At 43.7% G+C, this 19774-nt stretch overlaps 1 pseudogene; it reads left to right on the top strand.

The window, feature by feature from the left end:
- Window positions 1-15681, top strand: part of LOC121577171 — a 35233-nt pseudogene extending 19552 nt beyond the window's left edge.
- Window positions 15682-19774: the final 4093 nt, after the last annotated feature.

Below are 19774 nucleotides of genomic sequence, written 5' to 3'. Positions count from 1 at the left end.
GATAACTGTCAAATTATGTTGACTGTCTGCCACCAGGCTTAATTAATTAGTAACAGCAGGTGTCAAAGCGCCACAGAGCGTGCGCAAATCCTCCCACACACACATGGAGCCAGTTCACTGTGGCTCCTCCATTTCCTCACGTTCAATATGTACAGAACCCCTGTTGGAGTCTGTGGCTCTGCACACTGTGATAAATACAGTAGTTAGCTGGATGTTTAGTTTTATGCATTATTTCTGTGTACGTTGATCAAATAACCCCTAATAAAGTCACGTCAGTAAGAATTGTGAGTAAGAAACTCTGTGCCTTATAGTTGGTCTCTCTCTGTGTGTCCATCCTGTCCACAGGTAACATCCTGGGGGTGATCAGGGACCACCAAAGGCTGGTGTACACCTTCAGACTGATGCGCAGGGCCGGATTTATCAACGAGTTTGTGTCCTTCTCCACCAACCTGACCGACCGTTGTCTACATCTCCTCAGACGGGGGACGCCTCTGCAGGTAGGGGACACCAGCGAGGACATGACACCCCTCCACTGTCTATGCACGGAGTAAAGTTATGACTCAGCCTGGGTTCTGCACCCAAAACGGTTTCAACAGATGTTTTAAAGCTAGTTCACTCCTTCATCTCGCGCTAGCACCCCCCTTCAACTAATTCAACTGGTGCTCTTGCTCCTGGCAGACCAGACCGTACATCATTGTGAAGAAAGGACAGCCGATGGTCAAAAACAAACACATCAAGGAGTTGACCCAGGGATACAGGTGGGTTCCATTTCATCAGCTCATACAGCTAACGTTATTCAATACAAAGAAACTACCGCCAATGAATTTAGCTGGGATTTTAAGCTCAGCCAAGTGTACTTTTTAGGGGGGCAAAATGTTTACATAGTGGTGGAGGTTGTGGATTTTTTAAATGCTCGTGTGTTTATCTTTTATTTTGTTGCTGTCAGGGACACTACACACTTAGAGATTGAGCCTTTCACACTACTAGGGGTCTGTGCTGGCTTGATCCCCTACCCCCATCACAACCAGTCCCTCAGGAATACACACCAGTGTGCTATGGGCAAGCAGGTCATGGGTGAGACACCTCTCCAGTCCTCTGCTACTGTCTGTAAAGAGTGGCTGTTTTAAGCTGCACCTTTGAAGATCAGGCATCAGTACTCATCAAACATCCTCCACAGGAGCAACGTGTACTGCTGTGAACACACACACACACACATTTCTTGTCAGAATGCATTTTGTGTGTGTGTGATGGAGTGTTTGTGTGTGTGTGTGTGTGTCAGTGTGTGTATGCGCATGGACATCAAACATGGGGTGCTTGCGTAGGCCCTCCTTTGTGCCCTGTGTGTGCGGAGGCCCTTTCCCTGCCAGTCACCAAGAGTGTCATTAGCAATTCATTGTGTCTGCTGTTCGCTGTGCTCAGGGGGTCAGTGTGCTCAGCTGCGAGGGAGAGACCAGAGTGCACACCCAGGAGCTCCCTGGTAACCAAAACTTCTCCAAACGACACCACTAACATTCGCAAACGCCCAGTCACCCCCATCCCCCTCCCTGTCTCCATCCAACCCCTCCTTCTCCCTTCCCCCATCTTTACACAAAAACACTGCGAGTGGAACTATATTTGGCCCAATATCCTCTGCCGTGTCTGTTTTGTGTGGCCAGGCCTATACATGTGCAAATGTGGCTGTATGGGCGGGGGCCTATTATCACAGGGCTCTGTTGCTTGTAGCCTGATTGTGAAGTAATAGCATCTGACAAATGTCAAGGCCTCCAGGGAGGGCAGCCATTATGCCATAACCTGCCCTGCCCAGCTCCTCTCCCCTGCCTGTAGCACAGAGCTGGCCCTGTTGGCCCTGGCTCAACCCCAACCCATGGAGAAGCAGGATTAAAACAACTCAGCCACCCTAGGATATTCTCTGAGACACTGCTTGGTTAAGTGGCTCAAGCATTGACATTGAGAAAAGTTTCTTGGTGAAAATGTGTTATTATTTTTGCTTTGTCTTTGCTCTGAACTGAATGAGTTTTTAAAGATTTCTCAGACAATTGATTAATCAAATACTTTGGAAAGTTTTAAAGACTTGAATAGGTATGTCCATTCTAATTTTATTTCTATGGTTGCTCCTGTCAGATATGATTGGCTACAACCAGAGGAAGCGTATAGACACTCTGATGTACCTGCTGGGTTACCCCCAGAAGCCCATGGTGAAGACTAGGACCATAGAGCTGATAGACTTTGAGAAGCTGCCTGCAGGACAGTGGCTGTGATGAGCTACAGCGGCTATGACATAGAGGATGCTCTGATCCTCAACAAGGCCTCTCTAGACAGAGGTGAGTTACTGATCTACGTTAATTTATGTCTATGGGCTGAGCAGGCAAATTGTATTGTATTCTGCAGGGGTTAAAGTCACAATTCTGTTTGTACATTTGTTTACATGGATATGCTTCTTAATAAAAGCGATTACACTTCGTTATTATCATGTCATTTAATTATTATTATTCTGTTTATTACTTATTAATCAACACATTAAGAAATGCCAGTTTGGAGAGGATCTGTCTGTTTGTATTGACCCAACATTAACTGAGTAAAAATGAAGATATGCCTACCTTGTCTTTATCTGTTGGCTTTTCTGCATATCATTTATTTTAATACAGATTCTATTTCGATGCAAAAACCATTCAAACGAAGTCCAATGGGTTTTCTCCCACTTTTCCCGAAATATTTGCATAATGTCACAAATCCTGCTGCGGTCATTTGACCGTTCTTCAAAGAGAGGAAGCCGTAATGAGAGAAATAATGTAGCCTAAGCTACTGAAAATTGGCCTTTTACAAGATTAAATCATGACAGGAGCGTTTGATTCTTATTAAAGAGATGGAGTCCAGACAGGCTACTTTAGGATGCTTTCTTGATGGACATATAGGCCTACAGAGAGAATCAGCGAACTCACACACGCACACCCCCGTAAAAGCACCTGTCAATCAAAGCCACCAGCATATGTCAGGCACAAGCAAATATTTATCCTTTCCTTAAAGCGTATAAAAAAACCTAGGCCTACCTTAGGCTTTCCGAAAGTAGGCTATAAGATAATAAATTGACAAGGAAAGTATGAAAGGGACCGCTATGCTATAGTGTGAAGATGAAATTGACAATCATTAAAAGAGAAACAAATACATAGCCTATTTATCAGCAACGCTGATTATCGATGGGGGAGAGTGTAGGAAATATTTTTCAAATACTGTGACGAACTATTATAATTTGAATGGATGTAAAAAAAAAAACGGACTTTGTTGACTTACTGTGTGAGGTGAAGAAAAAATGCAGAAGAAGCCCAGCTGGGCACTTTCCTACATTTGCGAGAAACAGGCCAGGTACTTCTATATGTGCTCAGGCACGCGCGCTCTGTCAACATTAACAGGACAGAGAAACCATTGCTCACATGGAGGGTGGAAATGATGGTATGAAACCATTTTCTTAGTGAAGTGCCATAGTCTATAGCGCTCTGCACCCCCGCACATCATCAGTTGGAAAGGGGAGGAGATGTAGAACGTTTAATGGACAGACTTAGCTAGCAAAACAATTCCTTAGAATCATTAGTAAACACTCCCGCTAATAGGTGAAGTTTATCGACATGAAAACAAAGTAAAACAAAACAAAAAATCAAGCCTAAAATGAATAAAGACAGTTATTTTATTTTCATGACTGTCTTCATCCATAACCGTCAGCTACACGGTTATTCAATTACCATCACAGCCCTACTCACCGACTGCTGAACATAATCACTGATTTCATTTTAGTGCTCTTGTTACTCTACTGAAATACAAAGAGTTCACTCTTCTGGTTCACTTTTTAGTGGCAGTCTAAAGCCATCAGACTGATACTTATTTGCGATACTGAACTCTGTCCCTCTTCTTCCATTCATTCCTCCCCAGGGTTCGGAAGGTGCCTGGTCTACAAGAACGTCAAGTGCACGTTGAGGCGCTACACCAATCAGACCTTTGACAAGGTGATTTGTCCCATGCTGGACGCAGCTACACTCAAGCCCATCTGGAGGCACAGTATCCTAGACGCTGACGGCATCTGCTGCCCAGGTGAGTAACACCCTCCAGCAGGATTTTTGGAAAGGGAACCAACAAGCTCTATTACTAGAACCTCACTGTCACCCATTTTATTGTTATAACCTGTTGGTTATATCCATCGCCATATAGAAATGTGTTGAAGGATGTATTTATTTTATGCGTGTAATATATCTGAGATTTGACATTCATACATACAGAATTAGCAAATATGGAAATCATGTGAGAGATGCATAAGTAATTGTGTGTGTTTGTGTGTCCCAGGTGAGAAGGTGGAGAACAAGCAGGCGCTGGTGAACAAGTCCATGCCCACCGTCACCCAGACACCACTGGAGGGCAGTGCCCAGCCAGGACAGCCCCAGTACAGAGACGTGCCCGTCAGGTGGGTGTGCCAGCCTCCTCCCCTCACCACTCATACACCCCTGCCTGCCCCCAAACACCACTCCCAAGTAGCAAAACCCCAAAACCCCTGAACTATTAATATAACGTTTGTTCCTCATCTACTATCTCTTCTGACCTTTGAGCAAAATACTTAGTTTCCACCATATCACAGCAAACAACCAAGTCCTTTCAGGTCTTTTTCGCTTATTCAGCCTTGTCAGATCAGGTTAGCTGATGCCTGTGCTTCACTCTCCTCCCTACAGTTACAAGGGCTCCACAGACTCCTACATCTAGAAGGTGATGATCTCCAACGCAGACGATGCTTTCCTCATCAAGGTCCTGAGACAGACCAGGAGACCAGAGATAGGAGAGTTCAGCAGTCGGTACTACTGACCCTCCCTGATCTGCCCTCTCAGGACCATATGATACTTATAATCGGGAAAGCAACTGATCTGTTGCAGGCCTGAAGTGTCTGATGTCTGCATGAACTGCAGCGCCTCAGTGCCCCATGTCAACCTTTAGTGACGGGAGAATATACAGATGTAATCACAACACACTGTTTACTAACTGAAATGGGAGATTCCTGTGCAAGACTTTGTGTGTGAGCGTGTGCGCGCATGAGTGTGTGTGTGCACGTGTGCGTTTGTGTGTGTTGAGTCAGGCCCCAGTGTTGCCAGTAGTTCCAGTAAGGGCCTCTCTCCTCGTCTTTTGAGGGGCTCTGCTTTTCAATTAATTGGCTCTTTGTCCTGCGCCAGACTATGTAAATGTCTTACACCCCAGCAGTACACTGCCGCTCCTGGGAAAAGTGTTTACAACCGCCATTGTTTTGCTGCTGCACCTCCCTCTAGAAGTGAGGGTCTGTATGATGTTTTAATCGGAAAGCTAACTGGCGCCATGCATAATTTACTCACTTCATTAAACGGGGTCGCTACTGGGGCTGGCTGGTCAGTATAGTCATGGGACAATGTCCTCTGTCTCTTACAGGAGTGAGGGGTCGCCAAGGGGTTAGGCATAGCAGGAGAGGGGGAATGCTAGAGCTGGGGAAAGGCCCGGGATGGAGCTACAAGTCAACAACCTGATGGTAAGGCTGTACTGTAGCAATGCTGGAGTGTGTTCTAAGGTTGTTCATGTTGGTGTACTGAAGAGTTATCTGGATTTTTTTTCCTGCTGCCATCCTCACAAGGATTTTGTACTGAGTGACGGACTGTTGTATATACTGTAGGGATGGTATAAGTGTTGCAAATGACTTTGTTTATTGTGAAGCAGGCTATTTATTTGTTATATGTAATACAGAGAATCCACTTTCAAAAAGCAATTCTGTATTAGTTTAAAAAAATTGTTTAGCTGAGTTTTGGCAAATTTATTAAATCCTACGTCTAGCTGTTCATGACTAGTCTCATAAGTTATGGTCAGAAGAGCAGAATAAGTAAATGATTTAGCGCATGCGCGCACACACACACACACACACACACACACACACACACACACACAGCTGCAGGCCAGGGGTGGCGGGCGGGGGTTGGTGTGTGTCGTTGTGAGTGCTGGGGGCCCATTGTCCTTGCCGCCTGTGTGGAGCTGTATAGGGGGTGATGGAGGGCTCTGTACCCTCGCTGTTGTCTTGGCTTTCTCTGCCGATTTCATGCCTCTTTTATCATTCACTTTCACACAAAACAAACAACACAGAGGACGTCTGCTATGGGAACTAGTCTCTCTCTCTCTCTCTTTATCTTGCCTGCTCCTTCTCTCCATTTTCCCTCTCTCTTTTCATGTCTCTCTCCTTTGCCCTCTGGTCTATTTTTTCCTGTCTGTTGCTCTGCCCTTTTCCCTCCCTCACACTTCTCTCCATTCCTGTTTGTCCCTCCAATATCCTCTCTCTCTCTCTTTCTCTCTGTATAGCCTATTAGACGTTTGCCCTTTCTTGGTTTTCTCTCTTCCTGTCCTCTCCTTCCTGCTGTTGGATGGGGCTCACTCTCGCACAGCAAGGACCTCCTTAGTCCTTAGAAAAGCACTGCTCTTGTTCCCAATCAAAACATTTTACATTTACATTTTAGTCATTTATCAGATGCTCTTATCCAGAGATAGCTAAGAGGGACAACCACATATCTCAGTCATAGTAAGTACGTTTTTCCTCAAAGTAGCTATCAGCAAAGTCAGTGCTAGTAGGGGGGAAAAGTCAAGTGCGAGTAGGGAGGATTATTTAAGATACTCTTTGAAGAGGTAGGGTTTCGGATGTTTTTGGAAGAGGGGCAGGGACACTGCTGTCCTAGCTTCAGGGGAAAGCTGGTTCCACCATTGGGGTGCCAGGACAGAGAAGAGGTTTGACTGGGCTTAGCAGGAGCTGCCCTCTTGTAGGGGTCTATGGCACTAATGCACCACTTAATGTGGCTAACACTAACAGATTTGCCTGAACTTTGCTCATGACTATCTGTAGAACAGTGACGCCAGCAGAGGTGACAACCATAGAAATAGAATGTAGACCTATGGAATACACATTTTTATTTTATGATACCACATTCAGAAATACTGCCATCATCTTACTGGTATATGTCACTGCAGGGAAATGGGTTGAAGGGTAAATCCATTTGAATTCAATCACTTATTGACGGCAACACTTTTGATTTAAACAAAACGTTCCATACATGTTTGCCCATGGAAGAAGTGGTCAGAAAGTCACGTTTTGGACCTGAATGCCAAAACATCCAGGAGATAAAGTGGATTAAAGTTGACCCATTTTGCATACCCCACCCTACCATGAGACATCCATGTCTTCATCACTGGAAAAGATAAACGGTTGAGTTTGATACCATTTAAAAGGGTTGTCAAACTATTTGATAATTTATTGAAAAAAAGGTTTTTAATAGATTTTTTTTTTTTTTTAAACCTTTAACATCAGTTATCTAAAATTGCGTCTGTTGTAGCTTAGATTTTACATCATCTGAGTTTTTTGTGTTGTGCCCGCAATCGGTTGAGACACAACATGCTCCACAGGGTGGGTGTCATTTCAATCATAGAAATATAATTCACAGAATGGATCTATCCCTTCAGACCACTACAATGTAGCGGGTACACCATTGAAATTAAAATTGAATTGAGAAAAATGTACTTCTAATTACTACCACAAAGATGGCCGCCGGGCCCACCCACCGTTGAATGTCAACTTAAATGGTCATGTCTAGTTTATTATCTATATTTCTATGATTTCAATAGGTTTCCTATGGAGGATTGACATTATTATTTAAAATAGATATTCCCATTCAAGTCAACATTCTCTGGTGGCTGGACCGCTAACCATCTTTGTGGTACCGTTTGAAAGTTAACATTTCAATTTGATTCCCATTTTAGTACATTTATCAGACATAACATGACACCCACCTTGTATTCAAGAGCATGTTGTGTATCAACCGATGGCGGGCACAACACAAAAACCTCAGATTATGTAAAATAGGATATAATTTGGTGGGGGGGAGTTTACGCATTTTTAGATAATTGCTATTTAAGGTAAAATGTTTTTTGTTTTGTTTAAATTATAAAATAGTTTGACCACCTTGTAAGCTTTTTAAATGATATCAATCTCAACCGTTTGATCTTTTCCAGTGATGGTATGGTGGGGTATGCAAAATAGGTCAACTTTGACCACCCTTTACCTCTTGAATGTTTTGTCATTCAGGTCCAAAAAGTTACTTTTTGAGCACTTCTACTATGGACAAATATGAATGGAAGGTTTTGTTCAAATCAAAAAGGGGTGCTGTCAAAAAGTGATTGAATTCAAATGGATTTACCCTGAAGGCATTTTATGTCAAATTATAACTATTTTGTTATCCTCACATATAGTATACACAAAACTACAGGAAAATTTGTTTGGGTGATGTTAGGCACAGCGTATTTAGGGTTGATCATTTTGCATTCCCAATCTAGTGACCAACAGGTCCTACAGTTCCAGTGTATTGTTAGACAGAATTTTCCCACATGCACTGATTTGATTTCCCCTCTCGAGTTGAGTTGATCCCCCTCCACTTCCTCTCTGGGCTGGACTGACTGAAAGTCATGTGTGTGTAATCCTGGTCTCACTGTCAGGCTAAGCACCTCTCTCCACTTCCTGCTCCCTTTCTTTTAACTTCTCTCGCTCTCTTTTTTCATTTGCAAATGGGCCTACAATCTGTTTGCAATAGCCAGGGATGGAAGAGTGCCTCGGCCCCTAGGCAAACATTTGCACTCACACTTAAGGCCTCCAGTCCCAGGCAGCTACCGGAGGCCCGGGGCCCTTGCCTTTCACATCATGTGAATCTAAAGAGGGCCCCACCAGACCACAGCAGCATGGCAGTGTGTGTATGCTGCACTGGGGGTAACTGTTAGTGTGGGACGTGCAAGGGTCACGGTTTCCTTCAGTTAGTGTTTTTAGCATGCTCCACCAGAAGCAGCAAACTGAGGCAGAAATCAAATCCTCAAGCCACTATCAATTGATAACGCTTCAGAGATGTGCATAGAAACTCTTGAAATAAACTTGGAATGTTTAAAGACACTTCAGCATCGCATGCTTCACTCACTCGCAGCTGTAGCATGCCTCATTGATTACAGTGGGTCCTTTTAATCTCCATGTCCAGTATATAATTTGTACCTGCACTTGGGCCTCTTTAACTCTATCTCCCTCTCTGTGGTGTATGACAGGTGTGTTTGTGTGTGGCCTGATCGTTCCTCAGGAGGACATGCCTTTCTATGACTCGGGCATATGCCCTGACATCATCATGAACCTTCACGGCTACCCCTCCAGAATGACGATACGGTACCTCCACACAATTCAACATGACCTATTCTTTGCTTTGGGGGGTACAAAGTCACACTCAAGGGAACTGGTAGCTAGCAGATTGTAACAGGCTAATGTGGACGAAGATAGTATCGGCAAGTTAAGGTTGGACTAAAATTCTCTGTGCTACGCCAAACAGTACCTATCCTGTAACGGCTAATGGAGCGTCACATTAGCCCATTATATAATCTGCTAGCTAGAGAACTGGATGTGGAAGATCAGACTTATCAAAGTATCCCAAGTTTCACATGGCTTCTTCTAACTCATGGGGAAAATGAATTAACTTTTGTTTTGTTAAGATTCGATACAGTTTGAAACCTAGCCCCTGAACCACTTATAGAGAAAATGAATCAACTTTTGTTTTGTTTCGAGTTGATAGTTTGATACCTAGCCCCCAAATCCTTCGATAATTCTCACTCACTTTCTCCGCTTTGCTCTCTCTGATATCCAACAGAAGCAGAAGCCCAACAAGACTGCTGTGTTGACCCTCACTCTTCACAGGTTTCAATTGGCCCTTCTGAGACAAAGCGCTCATTATCCCCCCTACTCCATTGGCTGGGTTATCATGGGCCTCCAGAACACACGTCCATTGACAACACTAAGCAGTCAATGTTATTGTTCACTAACAGATATCTGTTGCTGTGGAAACCGCTGTTAAGGAAGTCACTAGCTTAGTAGCAACTGGAATTAAGACATTTTTTGTTTTCTGAGTTTAGAATAGAATAGAAAACTAGATTTTACAATGGACCTAAAAACGCTGAATGATACACGATGAAACCTTTGTCATATGTTGCAAAGGTATTTATTTTATATAAAGGTGTGGACTGTTCACCAGCATTAACAACGTCCCAGCCATTGATCTGTCAGTGTACTTACGGTCTCTGTTACAAATACATTGTTTTAGATACAGTTACATTTAATCCGTCTTTTTGACAGTGGTTCCTTATCATTGGCTAGCGTTGTCTGAGGTTGTCATGGACAGGACACAGCAATGTTTGGCAAGAGAGGATGATCATGTGTGCTAAAGTCAGAGGTTAGAGGTCAGAGCTCTTCCTTCCTGTGACCTTAGTGGTGGCTACTGCTTTTCAGTGGAATGGTCTGGAGTAGGGGGTGCACTGTACACTACCCTCAACAGCAACACTCATGCTGTGTTTTTGTTTCTCTCTGGTACTTAATTGATCAATCAATGATATTGATTAGCTAGAGAATGCACACACTGGTTAGCCTGTTCTAAATGTTTCTCATTTAAAATACAAGGACATAAACCACTGAATCAGTAGGCCTGTTCAAATCAAATCAAATTGTATTTGCCACATGCGCCGAATACAACCTTACAGTGAAATGCTTACTTACAAACCCTTAACCAACAATGCAGTATTAAGAAAATAATAAAAAATAGATAACAAAAAAATAACAAATAACAAATAACTAAAGAGTAGCAGTAAAATAACAGTAGCGAGGCTATATACAGGGGGTACCGGTACAGAGTCAATGTGCGGGGGCACAGTTTAGTCGAGGTAATTGAGGTAATATGTACATGTGGGTAGAGTTAAAGTGACTATGCATAAATAATAAACAGAGTAGCAGCAGCGTAAAAGAGGGGGTGGGGGTGGGGACAATGATTAGCTGTTCAGAAGTCTAATGGCTTGGGGGTAGAAGCTGTTAAGCCTTTTGGACCTAGACTTGGCGCTCCGGTACCCCTTGCCGTGCGGTAGCAGAGAGAACAGTCTATGACTAGGGTGGCTGGAGTCTTTGACAATTTTTAGGGCCTTCCTCTGCCACCGTCTGGTATAGAGGTTCTGGATGGCAGGAAGCTTGGCCCCAGTGATGTACTGGGCCGTACGCACTACCCTCTGTAGTGCCTTGCGGTCGGAGACCGAGCAGTTGCCATACCAGGCGGTGATGCAACCAGTCAGGATGCTCTCGATGGTGCAGCTGTAGAACTCTTTGAGGATCTGAGAACCCATGCCAAATCTTTTCAGTCTCCTGAGGGGGAATAGGCTTTGTCGTGCCCTCTTCACGACTGTCTTGGTGTGTTTGGACCATGATAGTTTGTTGGTGATGTGGACACCAAGGAACTTGAAGCTCTCAACCTGTTCCACTACAGCCCCGTCGATGAGAATGGGGGCGTGCTCAGTCCTCTTTTTTTTCCTGTAGTCCACAATCATCTCCTTTGTCTTGATCACGTTGAGGGAGAGGTTGTTATCCTGGCACCACACGGCCAGGTCTCTGACCTCCTCCCTATAGGCTGTCTCATCGTTGTCGGTGATCAGGCCTACCACTGTTGTGTCGTTGGCAAACTTAATGATGGTGTTGGAGTCATGCCTGGCCATGCAGTCATGGGTGAACAGGGAGTACAGGAGGGGACTGAGTACGTACCCATGAGGGACCCCCGTGTTGAGGATCAGCGTGGCAGATGTGCTGTTACCTACCCTTACCACCTGGGGGCGGCCCATCAGGAAGTCCAGGATCCAGTTGCAGAGGGAGGTGTTTAGTTCCAGGGTCCTTAGCTTAGTGATGAGCTTTTAGGGCACTATGGTGTTGAACGCTGAGCTGTAGTCAATGAATAGCATTCTCACGTATGTGTTCCTCTTGTCCAGGTGGGAAAGGGCAGTGTGGAGTGCAATAGAGATTGCATCATCTGTGGATCTGTTGGGGCGGTATGCAAATTGGAGTGGGTCTAGGGTTTCTGGGATAATGGTGTTGATGTGAGCCATGACCAGCCTTTCAAAGCACTTCATGGCTACAGACGTGAGTGCTATGGGTCGGTAGTCATTTAGGCAGGTTATCTTAGTGTTCTTGGGCACAGGGACTATGGTGGTCTGCTTGAAACATGTTGGTATTACAGACTCAGTCAGGCACATGTTGAAAATGTCAGGTGAAGACACTTGCCAGTTGGTCAGCGCATGCTCGGAGTACACGTCCTGGTAATCCGTCTGGCCCTGTGGCCTTGTGAATGTTGACCTGCTTAAAAGTCTTACTCACATCGGCTACGGAGAGCGTGATCACATAGTCTTCCGGAACATCTGATGCTCTCATGCATGCTTCAGTGTTGCTTGCCTCGAAGCAAGCATAGAAGTGATTTAGCTCCTCTGGTAGGCTTGTGTCACTGGGCAGCTCGCGGCTGTGCTTCCCTTTGTAGTCTGTAATAGTTTTCAAGCCCTGCCACATCCAACGAGCGTCAGAGCCAGTATAGTACGATTCAATCTTAGTCCTGTATTGACTCTTTGCCTGTTTGATGGTTCGTCGGAGGGCATAGCAGGATTTCCCCCCTACTCCATTGGCTGGGTTATCATGGGCCTCCAGAACGGACAACAAGCAATGGCTATAGTATATCAGAAAATGATACAGGGTTCACATAAGGTGCTTAAAGTACTTGAATTTGACACTCTGAAATTCAAGTACTGGAATACCTTGAAAATCAGACATTTTCTCAAGTTGGTACTTGAAAAGTATTTGAATTAAAATGAGAAGAACAGAAAATTATCAAATATGTTAATATGAAAAATATTAGAAATGTATTGGTCTTGCGAATTAATTTCCAGACAGACTACTGAGTTTTATTTCTTCACGTGTTTCGCGCTCTGGTTGCCAGGCGAGCTCGCTCATTCAAACCACCCCAGACAGCCCACGGAGGGGTGCTCTAGAGACTGAGGCCTGCGTCTGGGGAAGATGGAGCGCGACTGTCTGATTGGCTACGGGGCCAGCATGCTGCTGCTGGACGCCTCATGATCTCCAGTGACTCCTTCAAGGTGGACGTGTGTGGCCTGCTGGGATACTCTTGGTGGTGAGTGTCCTTTTTGGTCCATCTGTAATACCGGAGAATAGTAGTTAGAATCAAAGTTGATACCAAAGGTTCGGTTTCCTTGTATTGCAGCTGCAGATTCTATTGTGCTTACAACCAATAAAGTATTTGATGTGTGTGTGTCTGCTCTGAATGTGATTAGCATAACCAGTTGACTTAAAGGGATACTTTGGGATTTTGGCAATGAGGCTGTTTATCTACTTCCCCAGAGACAGATGAACTCTTGGATACCATTTGTATGTCTCTGTTGTAAGGGTTGTTTATGCAAAGACCAGTAGACTGAACTAAGCACCTTTTCTATCCTCTGATATACAGTAATATAGAGGCCCCTCACTCCCCTGTCTCTCGCCCTCTCTCTATTCCAGGTGCCACTACTGTAAGTCCTCTTGTCACGTGTCCTCGCTGCGGATCCCCTACGCCTGCAAACTGCTATTCCAGGAGCTGCAGTCCATGAACATCGTCCCCGCCTTAAACTAGCACGCTACAACGAGTAACCTCATGCCCAGGCTTATCGCTACCACATATAGGGTTTGACTGAGAGGTAAAGCCAGCTGGTGGACGAGACTATAAAAAGGGTGAACTAGAGATGTACTGATGGAGGGTGGAGACCCTCACTCTTCACAGGTTTTAATTGGCCCTTCTGAGACAAAGCGCTCATTATCCCCCCTACTCCATTGGCTGGGTTATCATGGGCCTCCAGAACGGACAACAAGCAATGGCTATAGTATATCAGAAAATGATACAGGGTTCACACAAAGTGCTTAAAGTACTTGAATTTGACACTCTGAAATTCAAGTACTGGAATACCTTGAAAATCAGACATTTTCTCAAGTTGGTACTTGAAAAGTATTTGAATTAAAATGAGAAGAACAGAAAATTATCAAATATGTTAATATGAAAAATATTAGAAATGTATTGGTCTTGCGAATTAATTTCCAGACAGACTACTGGAGTTTTATTTCTTCACGTGTTTCGCGCTCTGGTTGCCAGGCGAGCTCGCTCATTCAAACCACACTGCCACTCAGCCAGGCAGGTACAGAACTCACTGATTAGGAGCCACCAAATGTCACATCGATAGCTAAAAGGTTATTGAGGTTTATGAATGGGATTTGCCAGACCCAACCAGGGATGTACTGGAGGGTAAACGCCGTTTACGCAGCTTTTTATTTCTGAAATAGCGTTTATTCAACCTTTTTATTTGGTTAATTATCGTTTAGCCACTTATTGCGTTCATCAATGCTCAGAAGGCTTCTTGATCGGAGTTCTAATCACGCCTACCTCTGCGAACGAGTGGAATCATGAATGATTCATGTATGCTCGTTATGTTCGTCTGCTACCCCCGGATTTGCCTTTGTTAGCAGTGCATTCATTCACCACTCTGTCCAACGGGAAACTCTGCCCACGACATAGGCCGAGAAGTGAAACGAACTACCTCAGCCCAGACCTACAGTGGCAAGTAGCAGAGCGACACAGGTGACAGTGGGAATTATTTTAACATCCCTCGACTTCCCCCCTGGCAAATAGTCGCTGATATTTCAGTCAGATGTCTAGCTAGCTAAGTAGCTCAAGGGCTCTGGCTATTAGCCAGGTAGCTAGCTATAACTAGCTGGCTAGAAGGATGAAGTTAGAAGCTAACGTTGAACGGAGCCTAACCTCAGCAGGAGCAGTTGACTGAAATTAAGCTAGTTATAATCAAAAGATGGGCTACTATAAGTTCTCATAACAAAATACCTTTTCTTTATAGAGAGTAGTGAGACAGACAGTGGTGAGTCAGGCTGCAATGAAGGAGGCAAAGGAGATACACAGAGAGCGGAAGCATTGAAGCAAGCAGGGAGAGTACAGTTGTTCTCAAACTTGGGGTCCGGGACTCATGTGGGATCCCCTAAAATTTAAATAGGGTCCCCTGAGAGAGTCTTTAATATTTTCAAACACATTGATAACGTGTTTCTCTTCAAATGGGTATAGAATACAACATTTTAGAGTCAACTAAGGGCCTTTTACACTGTTAGAAGACACTTTCATGTCATTATGTGTTGGGACAGCCTGTGGGACCTAACATTTTGTGAAATGTTAAGACAATTTAAGTATACAGACAATTTAATATTATGTAAACTGAACAAAACTATAAACACAACTATTTCAAAGATTTTACTGAGTTACAGTTCATATAAGGTAATCAGTCAACATCAGTCCTGACTTACCACTCATGTGTGTAGTAAATAAGTAGTGAAACACATAGAATTTGTAAGGTAGTGATGAATAGTAAGTTAGATGGTTTTTTTCACGAGGTTGTGACTATATACTGCCATCTGTTGGCGACTAGAAACAATTGCATGATAGGAACTATTACAAATTGATGGTCTTTGAAAATAAATATTACTACTGGAAAAGGTACTTGAAAGTCCTTGAATTTGATTTGCCACTGTCTGTACGAACCCTGATGATAATGAGTTAAATGCCAAAGCATACAAAAAGCACTTGTTTGCAAAAATAACCAAATGTAGGCTACTGTAAGTGGGATACAGGTATTCCTTTTTTGGTTGGCTTTTGTTAATTTTTTTTAGGGTTAGGGTTAAAGAGTTTTGAATGTATGTTTAGCTACATTTGTGCTTTTCACTCGTTTTCTTGTGTACATAATAAACAACATTATTTAATGTTTTTTTTTTTTTCATTTTTGTTGTGGACCTGAGAACGACTTGTCAAATAGTTGATAAAAACATTGTTGAAAAATACATGAGCAAAACTAATCTGAATGTATATTGAAAATTACATTTTGAAGACTTTGTAATTGCAGGAAGTTTTGGACACTAAAATATAGCCAGGATTCATCAACAAAAGCTACAGTAGAAATGAGAATTGGATAATGTCATTTAGCAGTCTTTTCTTACTGATGTTAACAGAACAGTGAAGACAAACCATTTACATTTCAGAGACACAGAATGACCCAACATGTATGGGTAGATGAGTTGGACACTTCACACTGAATACCAGACACCGCTGAGGACGTGTTCAGTGTATGAACGCTAAAGAAAGGTATTGTCCTTCTCTGATTGTGTTACCGCAACACAGTAATACATTGACAGCAGAAAAAAAGGCTATTTTGTGTAATCCTCTTTCCCCTTTCACTCCAAAGCTTTAACACCACCAATACACAGCTCAAAGCATGCCCCCACCCACAAAGCTGAATTGGAGCTCTTTGATTGGACAAAAGCAGCGCACATCAGTAGGACGACGTGGAGGGTAGAGTGGGCTCTTTTGGGGCGGCTGCACCTGTCCTAGCTAATGAGGCTCTAATGAGCCAGTGACGGGCAGGATGGGAAAAGGATGTCTGCCGCATCCTCGTTCCTTTTTTAACTAAAATTAATTAGATCCTCATTTGGGGCCATAGCTTCCCGTGACCCATTCTCTGGGCCCGTTTGATGTGGATGTGTTAGACTGTCCTAGGATGTTCTGACAATGCTGCAGCCTTGTACGAGCTCCTGTAGACACCTTAATTAGGAGTTACTTATTGCTAATGGGTTATTTACGATTCTCTCCTCAGAACAGACTGCTGACCGAGCAGATATTCTCTCAATGACTGTGATTGAATGCAGACTATAAATACATACGTTGATTTCTATAGTAGCCCACTCCTTATACTGTCCTATGGATTACTTGGAGATCTGTAATCCCATCATTATCTGTACATACATAGCGGTTTTGCTTCATATACTATTGTGTTGCAACTCACTTAGTGTCTGGGATCTATATACATTCTGATCTGTATGTCCTGTATAGGTATTTGTACAGTGCATTCGGAAAGTATTCAGACCCCTTGACTTTTTCCACATTTTGTTACGTGACAGACTTATTCTAAAATGGATGAAAATAATAATCCTCATCAATACCCCCAAGCGAAAACAGGGTTACCTTATTTACATAAGTATTCAGACCCTTTGCTATGAGACTCGAAATTGAGCTCAGTTGCATCCTGTTTCCATTGATCATCCTTGAGATGTTTCTACAACTTGATTGGGGTCCACCTGTGGTAAATTCAATTGATTGGACATTATTTGAAAAGGCACACACCTGTCAATATAAGGTCCCACAGTTGACAGTGCATGTCGAAGGAATTGTCCGTAGAGCTCCGAGACAGGATTGTGTTGGCACAGATCTGGGGAAGGGAACCAAAACATGTCTGCAGCATTGAAGGTCCCCAAGAACACAGTGGCCTCTATCATTCTTAAATGGAAGAAGTTTAGAACCACCAAGACTCTTCCTAGAGCTGGCCCCCAGGCCAAACTGAGCAATCGGGGGAGAAGGGCCTTGGTCAGGGAGGTGACCAAGAACCCGATGTATACTCTGACAGAGCTCCTTTGTGGAGATAGAAGAACCTTCCAGAAGGACAACCATCTCTGCAGCACTCCACCAATCAGGCCTTTATGGTAGAGTGGCTAGACGGAAGCCACTCCTCAGTAAAAGGCACATGACAGCCCACTTGGAGTTTACCAAAATGCACCTAAAGGACTCTCAGACCATGAGAAACAAGATTCTCTGGTCTGATGAAACCAAGATTGAACTCTTTGGCCTGAATGCCAAGCGTCACGTCTGGAGGAAACCTGGCACTATCCCTACGGTGAAGCATAGTGGTGGCAGCATCATGCTGTGGGGATGTTTTTTTAATGTATATTTTTTTTATAATTAAATGCATTATTTTCCAATAAAAAAAGAAGACGGAGATACAAACATTGACATTCATTGTAGTGTTGAAATGAGAGCCCAGTAAGCATGTAACTTACGACATGTCCAAAATAAGTGGGTCAAAGTCCCCTGTAGCACATCATAAAGTCTAGAGACTGACCCTTTTGAATGAGGTTTGACAAGGATAAGGCTATCTAATGTAGGATTCTTTGGCTTAATGCCATACTGTGGGATGTCTGTCCTTAAGACATTCCTGATTTGGAGGTATCTGAATAAATGTGTTGCTGGCATGTTAAACTTACCCTGTAATTGTTGAAATGAAGCTAAATAACCATCAATGGGTAAGTTACTGATTGTTGTGAGCCCCTTCTCCCTCCACTGTGAAAACGCCATATCATCCAATGCAGGGTGGAAAGCATGATTCAGGCAAATTGGGCTGTCAATGTATACAGTGGGTATGTTAAGAAAATACCTAATCTGTTTCCATATCCTACAGTGAGGGAAAAAAGTATTTGATCCCCTGCTGATTCTGTACGTTTGCCCACTGACAAAGAAATGATCAGTCTATAATTTTAATGGTAGGTTTATTTGAACAGTGAGAGACAGAATAACAACAACAAAATCCAGAAAAACGCATGTCAAAAATGTTATAAATTGATTTGCATTTGAATGAGGGGAATAAGTATTTGACCCCTCTGCTAAACATGACTTAGTACTTGGTGGCAAAACCCTTGTTGGCAATCACAGAGGTCAGATGTTTCTTGTAGCTGGCCACCAGGTTTGCACACATCTCAGGAGGGATTTTGTCCCACTCCTCTTTGCAGATCTTCTCCAAGTCATTAAGGTTTTGAGGCTGACGTTTGGCAACTCGAACCTTCAGCTCCCTCCACAGATTTTCTATGGGATTAAGGTCTGGAGACTGGCTAGGCCACTCCAGGACCTTAATGTGCTTCTTCTTGAGCCACTCCTTTGTTGCCTTGGCCGTGTGTTTTGGGTCATTGTCATGCTGGAATACCCATCCACGACCCATTTTCAATGCCCTGGCTGAGGGAAGGAGGGTCTCACCCAAGATTTGACGGTACACAGCCCCGTCCATCGTCCCTTTGATGCGGTGAAGTTGTCCTGTCCCCTTAGCAGAAAAACACCCCCAAAGCATATTGTTTCCACCTCCCATGTTTGACGGTGGGGATGGTGTTCTTGGGGTCATAGGCAGCATTCCTCCTCCTCCAAACACGGCGAGTTGAGTTGATGCCAAAGAGCTCGATTTTGGTCTCATCTGACCACAACACTTTCACCCAGTTCTCCTCTGAATCATTCAGATGTTCATTGGCAAACTTCAGACGGGCATGTATATGGGCTTTCTTGAGCAGATAGATTGATCATTTCTTTGTCAGTGGGCAAACGTACAAAATCAGCAGGGGATCAAATACTTTTTTCCCTCTGTAAGTGTGACAAATTACTGGGTTAGAGTCATAAGTGGCTTTTTTCGTGGGGATGTATTTCAGTGGCAGGGACTGGGAGACTAGTCAGGATTGAGGGGAAGATGAACGAAGCAAAGTACAGAGTTCCTTGATGAAAACCTGCTCCAGACCGCTCAGTACCCCCTTCCAACAGGACAACGCAGGAGTGGCTTCGGGACAAGTCTCAATGTCCTTGAGTGGCCCAGCCAGAGCCTGGACTTGAACCCGATCTAACATCTCTGGAGAGGCCTGAAAATAGCTGTGCAGCGACACTCCCCATCCAACCTGACAGAGCTTGAGAGGATCTGCAGAGAAGAATGGGAGAAATTCCCCAAATACAGGTGTGCCAAGTTTGTAGCGTCATACCCAAGAAGACTCTAGGCTGTAATCGCTGCCAAAGGTGCTTCAACACATTTGTTTTTTCTAAACCTGTTTTTGTTTTATCATTGTGGAAAAAAAACAATTTAATACATTTTAGAATAAGGCTGTAACGTAACAAAGTGTGGAAAAAGTCAAGGGGTCTGAATACTTTCCGAATGCACTGTGTAGTGTTGTGCTGCATGTCAGTCAGTGTGTCATGTA

Source organism: Coregonus clupeaformis, chromosome 11 (assembly GCF_020615455.1).
Source record: "Coregonus clupeaformis isolate EN_2021a chromosome 11, ASM2061545v1, whole genome shotgun sequence".
Lineage (NCBI taxonomy): Eukaryota > Metazoa > Chordata > Actinopteri > Salmoniformes > Salmonidae > Coregonus > Coregonus clupeaformis.
This window is presented reverse-complemented; position numbering and strand designations above follow the sequence as displayed.